This window comes from Gracilinanus agilis, chromosome 1 (genome assembly GCF_016433145.1).
Source record: "Gracilinanus agilis isolate LMUSP501 chromosome 1, AgileGrace, whole genome shotgun sequence".
Classification (NCBI taxonomy): domain Eukaryota; kingdom Metazoa; phylum Chordata; class Mammalia; order Didelphimorphia; family Didelphidae; genus Gracilinanus; species Gracilinanus agilis.
In genome coordinates, this window is record NC_058130.1 from 151,194,244 (window position 1) to 151,210,022 (window position 15,779).

The 15,779-nt window shown below is 36.4% G+C and overlaps 1 protein-coding gene and 1 pseudogene across 1 annotated transcript in view; both read right to left on the bottom strand.

The window, feature by feature from the left end:
• INVS (inversin) overlaps nt 1-15,779 on the bottom strand; it is a 226,767-nt gene that overhangs the window by 189,668 nt on the left and 21,320 nt on the right. The window lies entirely within an intron of this gene.
• Nucleotides 934-8,356, bottom strand: LOC123232532 (annotated as a pseudogene).

The following is a 15,779-nucleotide window of genomic DNA, read 5'->3' on the forward strand; positions in this document are numbered from 1 at the left end:
ATTATTGTGACACAAGTAATTCAACTTTGAATTCTACTCTATCTTGACTGTGGAATTATTTGTTTGAGAATGTCACAAATTGTAATTCCCAAATGGCTAATGTCAAGGAGTTTTTCAATGATACTTTTATCTTTGGACATCTCTCTCCCGAGGTAGAAATAATGAAGATGAATTTAATTTCAATTCATAAAATTATTTTTTGGAATATGCCTAAATGCAGAGAACTGACTTTTCTTCCACCATTTTTATTATGCAATCTTCTTTTTAAATGGTAATAAGGCTCTATTTATATCTTGAATAGTTTCCATGTGAACAACTGTAGTTTTGCAATTTTATGTACAATATTCCCAAATTATACATCATGAATTCATATCTTATTATATTTGGCATAACCTTTACATGAACTTGCTCATAAATGTTGACCTCTTCACTGTATACCACTTGTAGAACTAAATAAATACAAGTGGAAAGAAATTTTCAATTACTTAAAAGGTCTTACTAATTACTAATTGCTTTGTTTCAAAAATTTCATAACTTTTCCATAAAAATATTTGCATAAAATTTAATTATTTTATTAAGACTACTTTAACTAAAAACCGTTCAGATTTAAGCAGAACATTTCAAGCCTGACTGAATTTATATTTTTTTCTGGTTAAAGGTAAATTAAATAGCTCTCTAAGTATATGTGACCAATAGTTGGTTCCATAAAATAGACATATAACAATACAAGTATACAGGCTGTATATATCATATAAGTATAGACCATATACCATACATGTGGGTTTTTTAACCATACAATCATTTCAATAGCACTGAAAGCATAATAACTTTATTGAAGTAATTTCATTTACCACTGAATGAAATGAAATGATTTTGTCAAAGAACATCATCATCAGGTCATTAGTTGGCTACATTTAATTATGTAAAATTCTTTTAGGAAAGCATTATACCACTTGAAGGTACAACTGCATTGTACAGTTCAAATGTAGTCCTTTAATTATAGTCACTATGGAGGATGTCAGCAATATACATGTATTCACTGGCTCTCATGAGAACCTCTATTTCAGTGAGGAAATCTACATAATTTTGATGAAGGTATAAATTAAATAGCTCTCCAGGAATATGTGACTTTTCTACAATCTCCTCTGATTCAACAAATAATGTATCCCATTTGCATTCTAATAAATGAGAAGAGAATTGGGGAATTCCGAATTCTAACAAAATTCTGAAAAGAAAGTGAGAGGAATCTCTGCCACCAATTGCCTGGACTTCTTTCCAAAGTACTAACAGGTCTCTTTCTCAGCTTTGCTTTTGACAACAAAGCATCTGATTTTAATGAAGATACTTTTTTTTCCCTTGACCAAAAATTGATCTCATGAATTACCTTTAAAAGAAGAAGACTGGAAACTGTTTATCATATTTCTTATACCACCAGACCATTTTTAAGAAAGCAACTCTAAAGAGGCTTGTCAGAGTCAATGATTTTTCCTCCATTCACATGAGCTTCTGTTGCTGCTCTTCTACAAAGAACTTTCATCATAATTGTTGATGCCACAGGGTTAAAACTAATTTCTTATATAGGGTACTCTTCTCGAATTTCTTTGGGGAACAATCATCTCTGACTATTATCTCCATTGAGACTATCAGAGATTATAAATTCAAGAGAACAGGTACCTAGGTGCATGAATCTCCATAGAATTTCATATAAAGAACTGAGATCTCTATTAGGTACATCCTTAAAGAAAATAATCTACTTATCAGTGTGTAATAACTAAGCATCTGTAGTTTGTTATATATATTATATATATAACATATCATAACATTTATGTTTCTATTGAGAATTTCTATTGAGTTTCTATTGAGAATATATATAATATATTATAACATTTTTTACATAACATTTATGTTTCTATTGAGAATTTCTATTGAGTTTCTATTGAGAATATATATATTATAACATTTACATAAACTCAATAGAAATTCTCAATAGAAACATAAATGTTATAATATAATATCATATATATATATAGAAACTCTTGAAAAATAGCCATCTGAGAACTGACTAGGAACCATAAGGAAATTTGATTCACAATTTACCCCATCCTTCACATCAGGTTTTCTGGGACTAGGGTATGTGGGGTGCTCAGGGAAGACCAGTTCCTGTGTATGAGGGCTTGACAAGTCCTTTTCAGGGTTGCTTTCCTTCTTTGGTGTTCATCTGCCACCCCTGTTTCCTGTGGTTCCCAGAAGCTGTAGCATGCCCATGGCCACACCCTAACAAAACCATCGCAGCAGTGGGACTAAACCAGGTTAAGGATAATCAATAAGCCTCAGACCCATTGGTGAGTTAGAAAGGTGTCTACCCAAAGCATGAGAAGACTCCCCCCATGGAAGAGGTGGATGAGAACAACTTTTTCTAATGGCTATGAAGGTGGTGGAAGGGGACACTGTGGAGCCCTTAGAGCTTAGTTAAATATTAAAGCTGCCAAGGTCATCCACTACATTCTGGCCCATCACCAGTCATCCTGACTTTTGTCTTGCCATTGGACTTCACTGACTCTGGAAGAAAGAGTGAGGCTGATAACTTTGTGCAACTCATTTAAATCCAATTTATGTACAAGTTAAAAGATATCACCAGTGATGATATTTTGGTCTTCTTATAAGGATAAGAAAAACCATCTCCATCTGGAGACTAGAAAAACAGAATTAATCCATTTTTTAAAAACTCTCACCTTTCATCTTAGAATCAATACTGTGTATTGGTTCCAAGGCAGAAGAGCAGTAAGGGTCAGGCAATGGGGGTTAAGTGACTTGCCCAGGGTCACACAGCTAGGAAATGTCTAAGGTCAGATTTGAACCTAGGACCTTTTGTCTCTAGGCCTGGCTCTCAATCCACTAAACTGCCTAGCTGTCCCAGGGTTAATCCATTCTTGCACTTCAACAATGAGCTACTTATTCTTCCCACATCTAAGAGAACCTATAATTATCAGGATAGACCCGCCCCATTTTGCTTTTCAAAAACATGAACTTTTAATCAGGTTTCAAGTTCTTCAATGTTCTTCTTATAAACAGCAAGTTCATTCTGAGTTACCAGTTAGTATTTATCAGCCATGGTTCATTTTCAGATGGATTTTCATTTACATTTGTTTCATTATTAATTTGTTTTGAGGAAGATGATTTTTCTCTTTTTTTTTTCTAGCTAGAAAGTTGATACTTTCTAATGTGGAAGGCAAATCTTTTTTTCTCCAATAAAATTATTTAATCCAGGGAAGCAGGTTTTTTTTTTTCTCTTGAAACTCTTTATCTTCTGTCTTAGTATCAATCCTAAGATAGAAGAGCTGCAAGTACTAGGCAATTGGGGTTAAGTGACTTGTGCAGGGACATATAGCTAGAAAGTGTTTGAGGTCGGATTTGAATCTAAGTCCTCCTGACTCTAGGCCTGGTGCTCTATCCACTATGCTACCTAGCTACTCCAGAGAGATATCTGTGTTCCCAGAAAAATCATCAAATGAAGACTCAGTCATCTTTGTGGAAGCTACTTTTCACAGTTTTTGACATTATAAACCTTGACATGTTTCATATGAAGTACAAAATCTACAGTATATTAAAATAAAAATTGTTTGCAAGCAGCAGACAATGACCCTGCAGCATCTATCTTTCTTCCCCAGGAGAAGGATCCATATGCAACAGCTTTTACTATGCAATCTTTTTTTTAAATTTAAATTAAAATTTTTTTTAACCTTTAACTTTTGTCTTAGTATCAATTCTAAGACAGAAGAACAATAAGGGCTAGACAATTGGGGTTAAGTGACTTGCCCAGGATCACACAGCTAGGAATTATCTAAGGTCACATTTGAATCCAAATCCTCTCAACTCTAGGCCAAGTGCTCAGTCTACTATGCTACCTAGTGGCCCCTGCTGTATAATCTTTTTTTTTTTTTTTTTTAAAAACCTTTACCTTCTGTCTTGGAACTACACAGTATTGGTTCCAAGGCAGAAGAGTGGTAAGACAATGGGGGTCAAGTGACTTGCCCAGGGCCACATAGCTGGGAAGTGTCTGAGGCCGAATTTGAACCCAGGACCTCCCGTCACTAGGTCTAACTCTCAATCCACTAAGCTACCCAGCTGCCCCCTGTACAATCTTAATAAATACCTTTGTTGAGAGAAAGTTGTGAGCACCAAATGACTTTTTTTCATTCAAACATATTTTATTTTCCCAATTACATGTAATAATTTCAATATATGTTTTCCAAAATGGTAAGATCTAAATTGTCTCCCTCCCTTCCTTCCTTCCCCCTTCTTGGATATGGAAAGCAATTTGATCTGGATTATACATGTATTATCATGCAAGACATACTTCCATATTGATCACTGTTGCAAGAGAACACTCATATAAAACCAAAACCCTAAAATAAAACCATAAATAAACTAATGTGAAAGGTAGAATGCTGTGATCTACATTTGATTCCAACAGTTCTTTCTCTGGAGGCGGATAGCATTCTCATCAAATGGCTCTTCATGGAAGAACACACTAGCAGAAGCTCTATCGTGTTTTGAAGGTGGCCTAATATGACATGTCCTAGAAACTTGAGAATAATTGTCCCTTTGGGGAATCAATCTCAAACTTGTACCAAGTTAAAAGGAGACTTATAGAAGCCGATGCAGATGTAATAGAGGAAGGATAGGGTTAGGAGAGGCTTGTCTAGCAGAATGATGGGAGGAGCTGCAAGTAGTGGTACGGAAAGCAAATGTGGAAAAACAAGAATAAAATGCAGTTTCTCTTGACAAATGTTAAGAAGTAGGCTTGCAAACTTCACAGGAAGCTGTTCTCCCTCAAACACCAAACTGTTATATTGGAAGGAGGACATTTTTCCCTGGACTGTCAGAAGGAAGATAAAATAGTCTGATGTTGTATTTTAAAAACTTTAGTTAGAACATTGTCTTTTGTCGCAAAGATGCAATTAGCTTAGCAAGGATATAAGAAATTTCAGAATTTGAGGAGTTAGCTTAAAAAATGCTATTGTTGGTGGTGGTTGTTTTCTGTCTGATTCTTTGTCAACTTATTTGAGGTTTTCTTGGCAAAGATACAGGAGTGGTTTACCATTTCCTTCTCCATCTTATTTTACAGATGAGAAACCGAGGCTAAGAGGGTTAAGTGAGTTGTCCAGGGTCACACATCTAGCAAGTGTCAGAAGCCAGATTTGAAGTCAGGAAGATGAGTCTTTCTGATTCCAAATCCTGTGTTCTATCTACCTAGCTATGTACCTGTCTCAAGAAAAAAAACACTGGAAATCCTCATTAAATGCCATTAATATATGTTCAAGGATGAGGCACCATAATAACAGATAACCATCCAAAATGCTGCAGTAATATATTTTAAAGACAACAAATAAGGAAGGTCTCTAATACAACAGGTAGGTCAGCTAAGGTAGATTTACAAAAAAGATATTTACAAAAAGTCACTAAGATGAAAAAGCATGGAGTCTGTATTGGTGAAAGGTATATTCATGCTGAAGAGATCACAAACTCAAAATACTTAGATACTTATGACTACTATGTGGATAGTAACCTTGATAGCAATGGGAAGATGAATCGTTTAGTGATAGAGAAAGAAACAATTATTATTTTTTTAAAGTAGCTTTCCTACTTAACTGAAGCTCTCCACCCATATTTTTAAACAGGTGCTGAGAGAGTTTCATAGATTGGGAAAAGAGCTAGAAATCATTTTTTCATTTAAAAAAAATAATGCGGTTGTACCATTTGAGTCTTTGAACTGAAATCTTGGATGCATATGAAAAAAAAGCTAAAGTCTTGGATGATTGAGAGAGAGCTAAAATTATTCTTTCAACAAACACAACATGGTCACCTTTGTCCAAGAGTACTGTCAGTACTTCCTCACCTGGTCTTACCTCTTCCTAGTAAACAAGTAATTTGATGCATTCAGTGAGATTGTACTAAAACTTTGTAAAGTTTTCAAAGGGGAATGTGTCTCTAGGCAACAGGTATGAATTAAATGGGAGAGCTGATGTCTACAGGTATGAATCTAGGATGAAAAAATGTTTATTTCTGCTGATATTACCATATTATCTATCAATATTTATGTATACAGGTGTGTAGTATATATGGGTACAGATATACAGAAAGCAAGTATTATAATTTGGTTTTAGAAACTAAAATGTTTAACATAGGCAATTGAAATGAACTTATATCACTTATTTTTATTCTTCTGATGCATTTATCATAAATTCTTTTATGTTATGGTTATTTAAGTACAATAAACATTTATTAATAGGTGAAAAAGAATTTATTAAGTGCTTAGTTTGCTAAATGTGGGGGATAAAAATAGAAAAACTGAGTTCTTATTTTCAAAGAATTCAGTTTTTAATTGGGGACAATAACATATAAAACAGTTAAATTGATGGGCAGACGGATAGTCTATAAAGACTCTGTCTCCCCACTAGACTAGATAATCTCTACAAGAGAAGAACTTAGGCTTTGAGTCTTTCCTAGTATCTAGCAAAATGCTGCTCATGTAGTTGGTGCATAAACAAATATTTGCATTGAAATGAACTTGGTTCTAAAAAATAATTTAAAGCTTTTGTAATTTGTTTAGAAATAGTAATTAAAATGATTTTAAATAACTTCTACTGTTCTTTCACAGGAATACCATGAAACTTTAGTCAACTAAGTCATACAGTAGATAAATCCATGAAAACCTGATTTTTAATGAATCCGGTCAAGTCAACCACTCTCAGCTTTAGCAGCAACCATATGTAAAATGTAAAATAATTATGCCTATAACAAAGCAATGGCTGGGTTGCTGTGAGGATTAAATGAAATAATATATGATTATAATAGGTTGTGAAAGAGAGTTTGACCAAAGGGAGCCCAGTTCTTTGAGCATGTGCAATTTGCTTATCTGGTCCCGATGCATATGGAGGCTTCGTGTATTCTACATAGGAACTAGGGGTCCTTATTTCAATTTCCACTTGCACTAGCAAAATTGGGTCACCAGATTGTAGCTGGCTGTCTCTTCCCCTTGAGATCCTTAGAGGTCCTGAGGAGGTAAAGATCTATGCCAATTTTATGACTTGAGTGTTAGCAGATATTTTATGAATTGGTGGCACTTAAGGAAAGACTTTTTTGAATCTTCACAGCTAGTTTTTTTAAACCATTACCTTCAGTCTTGGAGTCAATACTGTGGATTGGCTCCAAGGCAGAAGAGTGGTAAGGGCTAGGCAATGGGGTCAAGTGACTTGCCCAGGGTCACACAGCTAGGAAGTGTCTGAGGCCAGATTTGAACCTAGGACCTCCCATCTCTAGACCTGGCTCTCAATCCACTGAGCCACCCAGCTGCCCCCTTTTCATAGCTATTTTTGAGCAAGCACAATCCATTCTTTCTTGCTTTTTTGTGAATTGAGACTGCACGTCCAGTCAATATTGAGGAGAAAGACTTTCTTTTCTGATGACAGTGGAAGGAAGATGTGCTGTGAGTCTCTGGGAGGGGAGAGAAAGACCATGGGTCCTTATCTCTTTACCTGGATCAGTATGTGACTTGGAACACATAATTCAATTTGCTCCTATTTGGGGGGATGAATTTGATGGCACTGACATTGGCAGGCCAGGTCCCCAGATTGTGGCTACTCACAGCTTTCTCTCATGATTCTGGCAGTGGGGTTCTTCTAATGCAAATGGAGAAGGGTGAAGGACCCTCCATCATTCATAACTGAGAGCTTTTTAAAAGATCTGGGTAGTTTGGCATCAGCCAGGGCACGTTATGTCTACTTGAAGGATGGGATCTTCATTGGCCAGTCCCTGCCCTAACATGAAATTCAGTTTATAAATATATGCTGCTATTACATACATTAATATTATTGATGAGTGTGGACATGAAAAAGAATCAAATGAGGCCAGGTCGCCAGTTGCCATATGCAAGCAATCCAAAGACAATGAGGATGACTACTTTTGGATTCCTACTTCTTAAGGAATGAGAATCAGCAGTAACATAGGAGTCAACAGTTCACAGTAAGACTACCAAGGTGGGGATGGAGCACAAAACTGCTTGGCTCCCAGGATCTGGCAAACTTTCGGTAGAGTCCAACACCATTCTCAGTGATAACACAGTGAACAAAACAAGCAGCTAGAGCAAATCACTAGTGATGGGCTTTAACTGCTCTTTATTTGGATAGGCTGTCAATTCAGTAGACGAAGGAGTTACCAGAGAAAGAGAATCTTTTTTTAAGTCCTATAATTCCTGATACTCTTTCTCACTCACATTCCCTGCTCTGTTCATGTATGTTGCCAGCTTCCTGCCCAGCAAGCTTTCACTAAAAGAGGTGTGGCTTCTGCCAGGCATTACAAATTACTATTTGCACCTGCCCAAAAGTCCCTGAAAAACTGCCATTTGTATGTGTTGTGAGTGCAGAAATTGAAGTGAATTATACTGAAGTTAAATAAGAAATCATCAAAATTTAATTTTAATGAATGAAACAACAGAAATTAAAGAGTCCAGACTTTTTAAAGAATCTTTTTGTTAATAATGGGACTCTAGTTGCCAAAATTCCTATTCCCTTGGTGTAAACCTATTCTTAGTGGAAAAAACTGGATTGTTTTAAGCACTTCCATCATATGTAGTAGAAACTCTACCCTACAACAATTACAAGAAAGGCACTCTTGGAAGCCTTCCCTGAGGGCTCTTTTCCTCAGAGCTCTCATAGCATGTTTTTTTTTTTTTAAACCCTTAACTTCTGTGTATAGGCTCATAGGTGGAAGAGTGGTAAGGGTAGGCAATGGGGGTCAAGTGACTTGCCCAGGGTCACACAGCTGGGAAGTGTCTGAGGCCGGATTTGAACCTAGGACCTCCCATCTCTAGGCCTGACTCTCAATCCACTGAGCTACCCAGCTGTCCTCATAGCATGTTTTATAATTTTCTATTGTAACACTGTACTCTGGCTGTCTGTGTACGGGATTTATCCCCTCCTAAACTTGTTGGTTGTCCTTCATTTTTGGAGAGGACCAATGACATGATGTGGTGATGTCTTGACCTGACTTATGAATTGGATTTAGGTGAGTCAGGGTTGCACTGTTATTAGCTGCACACTCTGTTTCAGAGTTACTGAAGTTCAAGTGGCAAGACAAGAGTCAGGATGACTGGCGATGGTTCTGGACGCAGTGGATGACCGTGACATCTTTGATGTCTGACCAAGCTCCACTCACAATGCCTTTTTCAGCTGCCTTCGTGGCCACTGGAATAAGTTCTTCTCATCATCTCCTTCTGCCAGGGGAGGTTTTCACACGCGTGGGGTAGACATCCCCTTAACTCATCGATGGGTTAAACCCTTAACCTGGTTTAGCCTGTATGCCATGACGGTTTTAACAAAGTGTAGGAATAACTTCTCAGAACCACATGTGAAAGCTGGATGAAAGGTGGACACCAAATGTGGTATATATGGTACTCTAGGGAAGGATGACACTAGTTGTTGAGAGGATCAAAAAAGGCTAGGAGTGTGATATAAGATGTTGGTTTAAGAGAAGTAAGGACAAAGGGGGAATAGCACTTCCAGACTTCACGTTATTATAAAGTAGAAGTCATCAAACCCATCTGGTATTGGAAAAAGAATATATAGATCAGGGGAAGAGAGTAGATAAGGGAGATTCTGAAATAATAGGTGCAGCAGTTTTGATAAATTGGAAAGCATTAAGTTGTTTAAGGGAAAACTCCCTATTTGGTTAAAAAAAACACTGGGAAAACTAGAAAGCAGTCTGGTAGAAATAGGTTTAGACCTCCTAGACTACAAACTTTATGAAAGCAGAAAAACTCTTACTGTCTTACTTAGAACCAATGCTGCTCTATCCACTGTGCAACCTAGCCATTCCTGTATAAACTTCCTATTTCCTTGGCTACTTAGCATAGTGTTGTGCACCTACTCAATGTTTGTTGTGGCATTTATATTCATTTTTCTTTCAGTCATGTTCCAGTCTTCATGACCTTATTTAGGGTTTTCTTAGCAAAGATACTGGAATGGTTTGCCATTTTCCTCTCCAGCTCATTTTAGAGGAAACTAAGGCAAACAGGGTTAAGTGACTTGCCCAGGGTCACACAGCTAGTAAGTATCTGAGGCCAAATTTGAACTCAAAAAGATGAGTCTTCCTGACTCCAGGTCCAGCACTCTACCCACTGTGCCACCTAGCTGCCCAACTTATGTCAATATTTATACATATGTAAATAATTTTGTGCCCCTATATATTACTAAAGAAAAGAACAGCTTATAAAGATATTTTCTGACAAAAATCAGTTCATGGTAAGACTCCATTTAAAGTTTTGGATGTGCTGCAGTATTAGACTTTTATTGGTTTGGTGTTTTATATTTGTGTTGTGTGTACTGGATATGTAAATTAGTGGTATTTACAACTTGCAAGTTCCTCAAAAATGGATCTTTTAGATGACAATTCAGACCTAGTAATTTTAGTTAGAGGCTGCACTTCATTCAGTGTTTCAACAGTTCCCCTGGATGGGTACATGCTCTATTTTCCATTTGAATGTAAGCTTCCTGAGAGCAAAGACTATTTTTCCCTTTGTGTCCCATGATTAGCACAATGCCTGGCATGCCTGGTCCAAAGTAAGCACTTAATAAATGCTTGTTGACTTCTTCATCTAATAAAAACTGGTGTAAATACTAAGGGACAATAAATAGAGTACCAAACAGCTAACTTTATATGATGATGCTACATTATCAAATACCATGGAAGGTTAACCATGGCATTCGGGTCATGTTACAGGGAAGCTGATTTCGTCAGCTTCAGTACTGTTGTTACAAGAAACAAATTTGCTGGTAAAAAACAAAACCTTATCATTTGATTTGTATTTCTACAGGATAATGTCAGGTCAAAGAAACAATTTAGTAGACCTCATGATTTATTTATCAGGAAAGAATCTGGTTTCCTTTCTCTGGTGGTAGTGATGCATATATGTGTACACACATATATATGTATGATAGATATATTTATCTACATGTATATATAGATATATATACAAATATATGATATTGCTGATATATACATATATACATATGTATTATTTTGTTGTTGCTTAAAAGGCTGCTGTTGTAGAATTTGGTCCTTGATTTTCAGATACTCCATGATGTTATAATAAAAAAGAGAGTGATATGGGAATCGTGAGTGAAAAAAACACAATATCATTATTTTTTTATGTATAAAAGTCTAAATTTAATGAAATTTATATTTTTATAATTAAAAAAAATTTTAAATGTAATAAAAATAAAATGTATAAAATGAATTATAAATACTTTTTAAAAATCCAGGTACAGCCACCTATAAACTACGTTATTGTACTCTTAGTTTCCCAATCCATAAAATGGAAAGCAGAATATTTGCACTATCTGCCTCACAGGATTGTCATGAAAAAAATGTATGTGACACTGAGTGGGCCATATAAATTCTGGACTATAAATCCAGTGTTCCCAAACAGAATAATTACAATTAGAGTTACCAAAGTTGGTTGAAGAGATTATGGAGGTGATGCTTGACTAGCAACAAAAGCCTAATAATGAAAGTTGTTTGGTACAGAGTTCTGTGCAGCTTCCAAGAACATGTATGCGTAAGTAGTCCTTGACTGATAAACATCTAATACAGCAAGATCCCATTATCATATAGCAATTAATTGTTTTAGTAGAGGATTCGCTTCTCTAGTTAGTTTGGCCTCAGAATCTTTCCAAAAGTCATTGAGGAGGATTTCCTATGGCAGTACAGTAGAATAAGTACTGAATTTAGAGTAACAGTTCAAATACTGGCTTTGCAATTTACTATCACCACCTGTGCAATCTTGGGCAATACATAATCTCTAAATCTCAGGGTTTAAAAAAATCTTTAAAATGAAGAGGTTAAACTAAACAGATTATTTCCAGTTCTAAAGAGATGATTCTAAACTTTCCCCCCTGGATATTGCTATAGATTACTGCCCCATTTCCAGAGTTGACCTATTTATTTTTACCCACCCTACTGTTTGCTGCCCAAATTCATTCTGTTTGGTCACTGTAAGTGTCCCAATTCCCTTGTTACTTGAACAGACACATCTAACAGCCTCTGGTGCTTCCTCACTCACAAAACCTGATGTCCTGACATAATTTCCTACCCTCTTCCAAGAATACACTGAGATTGTATGTTGTGTCAAGAACCATAGAATGTTAGAGCTGGAAGGGAACTTGATGTCTTACAAAGTTTGACTTCAGTGGCATCTCTTCCAGAGAGCCTCTCCCTCTTCAAATTTTCTTGTACTTATTTATATATCTGTGTAAATGCTGTTCCCCTCCCCCACTTTTTTGGTTTTCATATCCCCACCACCTAGCATAGGAATTTGCACATAGCAGATTGTTAAATAAATGATTGTGATAGAAATGCCTTAAAGATTACAGTCTTACATTGTTCCAGAATCATGGTTTCTTGGAGCTGGGAAGGCACTTCAGAGATCATCTTATTTAAAATATATTTCAATAGGAATCCTTCTTAGAATATCGTTAAATATGTTCATCCAGTTTCTACTTTAAGATCTCCAGAAAGGGGAAAGGCTCATTTCATGAAGCTTTTCCTTACATCAAACCTTCCCTCTGTTAATAATTTCATGTTTTTCCAGTATATGATTTGTTTTATATATTCTTGTTTGCATGTTGCTTCTTCTGTTAGATTGTGAGCTTCTTGAAGACAAGGACTGTCTTTTGCCCCCTTTTGTATCTCTAGTATTTAGCAGAGGGCCTACTACTTAGGTGCTTAATACATATTTATTGATCAATTAACTAAAAATAACAATCCCATTAAAGTTAACAAGTAACTTTTTGGAAAATAGCCATTTTTCCAAAAGAAAAAAAATTGGCAAGAAGAGTGGCATTGTTTTATAATTTTGCAAATCTCTTTAATATCTAGTTTAATAAAGATGGTTAATACTTATATCTGCTTCTGAATTTAATCAATTGTGATACTGTTATGGCTCTACAGGAAGAAAATATGACCTCATATACGTATTTAGAAAAGGGAAGAGTATCATAGTTGGCAAATACTCAGTATTACTGAAACAAATTATTATAAATAATATTTTATCACACAATTATTAATTTATCTAATTATATAGTATAATTATATAATAATTGCATATGCTACATAATTATAGATGATAGGATGATTATTATAATTGTTATTATAAATTAAATATTATGAAAAATACCTCAGTATTATGAAAACCATTTGTATCTTGTAGGCCCCCTGAAAGGGTCTTCGGAATCTGTAGGAGTTTATGAAGTACATGGAGAACAGTTAATCTAAGGACATGTTGACAAAGATGTGGCACGTGTGTCCCAGCCTGCCAGAGGGGACTGCTCCATTTCCCCTATCCACCATGTCTGAGGATACTTTTTGCATGCCGTGCCCCTCTGCCCAACAGCCCAAAGTGAGCACTTCCTCCCTCTACTCTCCAGGGTAATGCTGGGGGTTCACAGGCGGCTTAAAGGTGCAGTTTGGGCATGCAATTTTTAAAAGGTTCGCCCATGGGTGGTCTAAGGTATTCCCGATGAGGGAATACTTACTAACAATGCAGATAGGCAATATTTCTATAGTCTTACAGTTTTAGAAACTTGCCCAAGATCACATAGTCATTCATTCATTACATAGCAGCCTCAGACCCTAAAATGCTGTTGCTGCTGGTTTATGAGCAAATCACTTCACTTTTCATTGTCCCAGGCAAATATAGAATACTAATGATTGCAGGGTAGGTGTCAATCTGCATTGGTAGCAAGAGTTATTTTCCTAGAATTATTTATCCATTGAAATCATTAGTTTGAAAAGAGTACACTCTGAGTTAAATAGGTTTGGGGGGACTATACTTAGAACTTTCCTACCATTTTCATCTTCATTTCTATTGGGAAGTCTATTTCAAGTCTCAAACAATTTACAAGACTTCTTCAACATGACTCATTATTATACTGAGCACTACTTATAACATTTATTTATTTCTAAAACCTTCCCTTCCCTCTTAGAATCAATTCTATGTGTTGGTTTCTAAGGCAGAAGAGCAGGAAGGGCTAGGGAATGGGAGTTAAGTGACTTGCCCAGGGCCACACAGCTACGAAGTATCTGAATGAAGATTTGAACCTAGGACCTCTCATCTCTAGGCCTCTCAATCCACTGAACCTCCTAGCTACCCCCTACTACTTATAGTATTTAAAAGATTCCTGAGACAAAGGGCTGAAAGCACACATTCATGTCTAATCTCAAAGTTACTTTAGCCTTGGTCTAGTTTCTTTTAGCTCATGCCAGATATAGGGAATAAGGACATCAGAAGAACTGGGAAAATGAAATGTAGTAGCAGGGAATTTCCTACGTTTAGCAAAGATCTGGAGACCAAGACCAGGTAGAAATGGTTGGTTACAATAAGAAACAGTCTGGATTTGTTAAAGGTCAAAGGCAGAAACGAGACTGCATACCCAGAAGTCGAGATCAAAGAGCAGGCAATGGCAAAGTTAAAGCAGGGCTGAGGCAAAAGGTACATCACTTAATTGTTTGTCAGACACAGTCTGGGAAGGACTAAAGGCAGCAGAGGGCTGGGTCCACATATTGTCTAGTAACAGGATGAGGCACAGTGAGTCATAGGCTCAGAGAGAATGGGCAAAATTATCATTCCAAAGTCATGATAAGGGTCAGCAAAACCAGAACAATGATCAGGTCAAAGAAAAAAATCTTGAACTTAATTAAAAGCAAAACATTCTAATTTTTGGTACTCTCTGATCGGGACAAACTAACATAGTCTTTTGCTCACCCCTGACTTCTAAGGAAGTGGGCAGTAACTGTTTGGACATTTTGATCCTTTCTCTGTGTTCCAATGCCTTTTTCTTACCCCTTTGCCTTCCATTCCCCCTTTATCTGTAGTCTTCTCCAATTATAAATTCCTTAAAAGCAGGGACTGTGTATATCCATGGTGCACAGCACAGTGCTTGGTTCTTGGAAATTACTTAATGTTTTCTCATTCATTGGTTCATCTTGCCAGGATGAGGAAACTATTTCAAATGCTGACTCTATTTGCATTAGTACAGGAGTATATTCTACAACCATATTAGAGTTGCAGATTCCATTCTGTTTATGATAATGAACATTTTCATGATTAAGCTCAATTTCTCTTGAATTAGGAAATTAAGATTTATTTCCTTTTGGGGAGCTTAAAAATAGTTGATGACTATTCAATTAACAGTCCTCCTCCAGGTGTCTCATGACCACTGTCAAGTTTCTTATCAAAGTCAGTACCAGCTGGGGCCTGTTAATCTTGTGCGATCAATCTGGTCTTAAAAAGCAGGTGGCTTCTAGTAACCTTTGGGTAAATATGTTGCTTTAAAATAAATACCATTATGGTATTTTAGATTTTTCCTCAGATACCACTGGATCCCATATAGCTTCAGCTCTCTCCTTGTCTATGTTTTACCTTGATTTTCTTTTCTAGGACACAGAATATAATTTTTGTTTTGTTTTGTTTTGATATTTTTAAACCCTTAACTTCTGTGTATTAGTTCCTTGGTGGAAGAGTGGTAAGGGTAGGCAATGGGGGTCAAGTGACTTGCCCAAGGTCACATAGCTGGGAAGTGTCTGAGGCCAAATTTGAACCTAGGACCTCCCATCTCTAGGCCTGGCTCTCAATCCACTGAGCTACCCAGCTGCCCCTCATAGATTATAATTCTGATGGAATCTGATTTGACCATGATAGCTCAACTTTCTTTCCTTCCAGC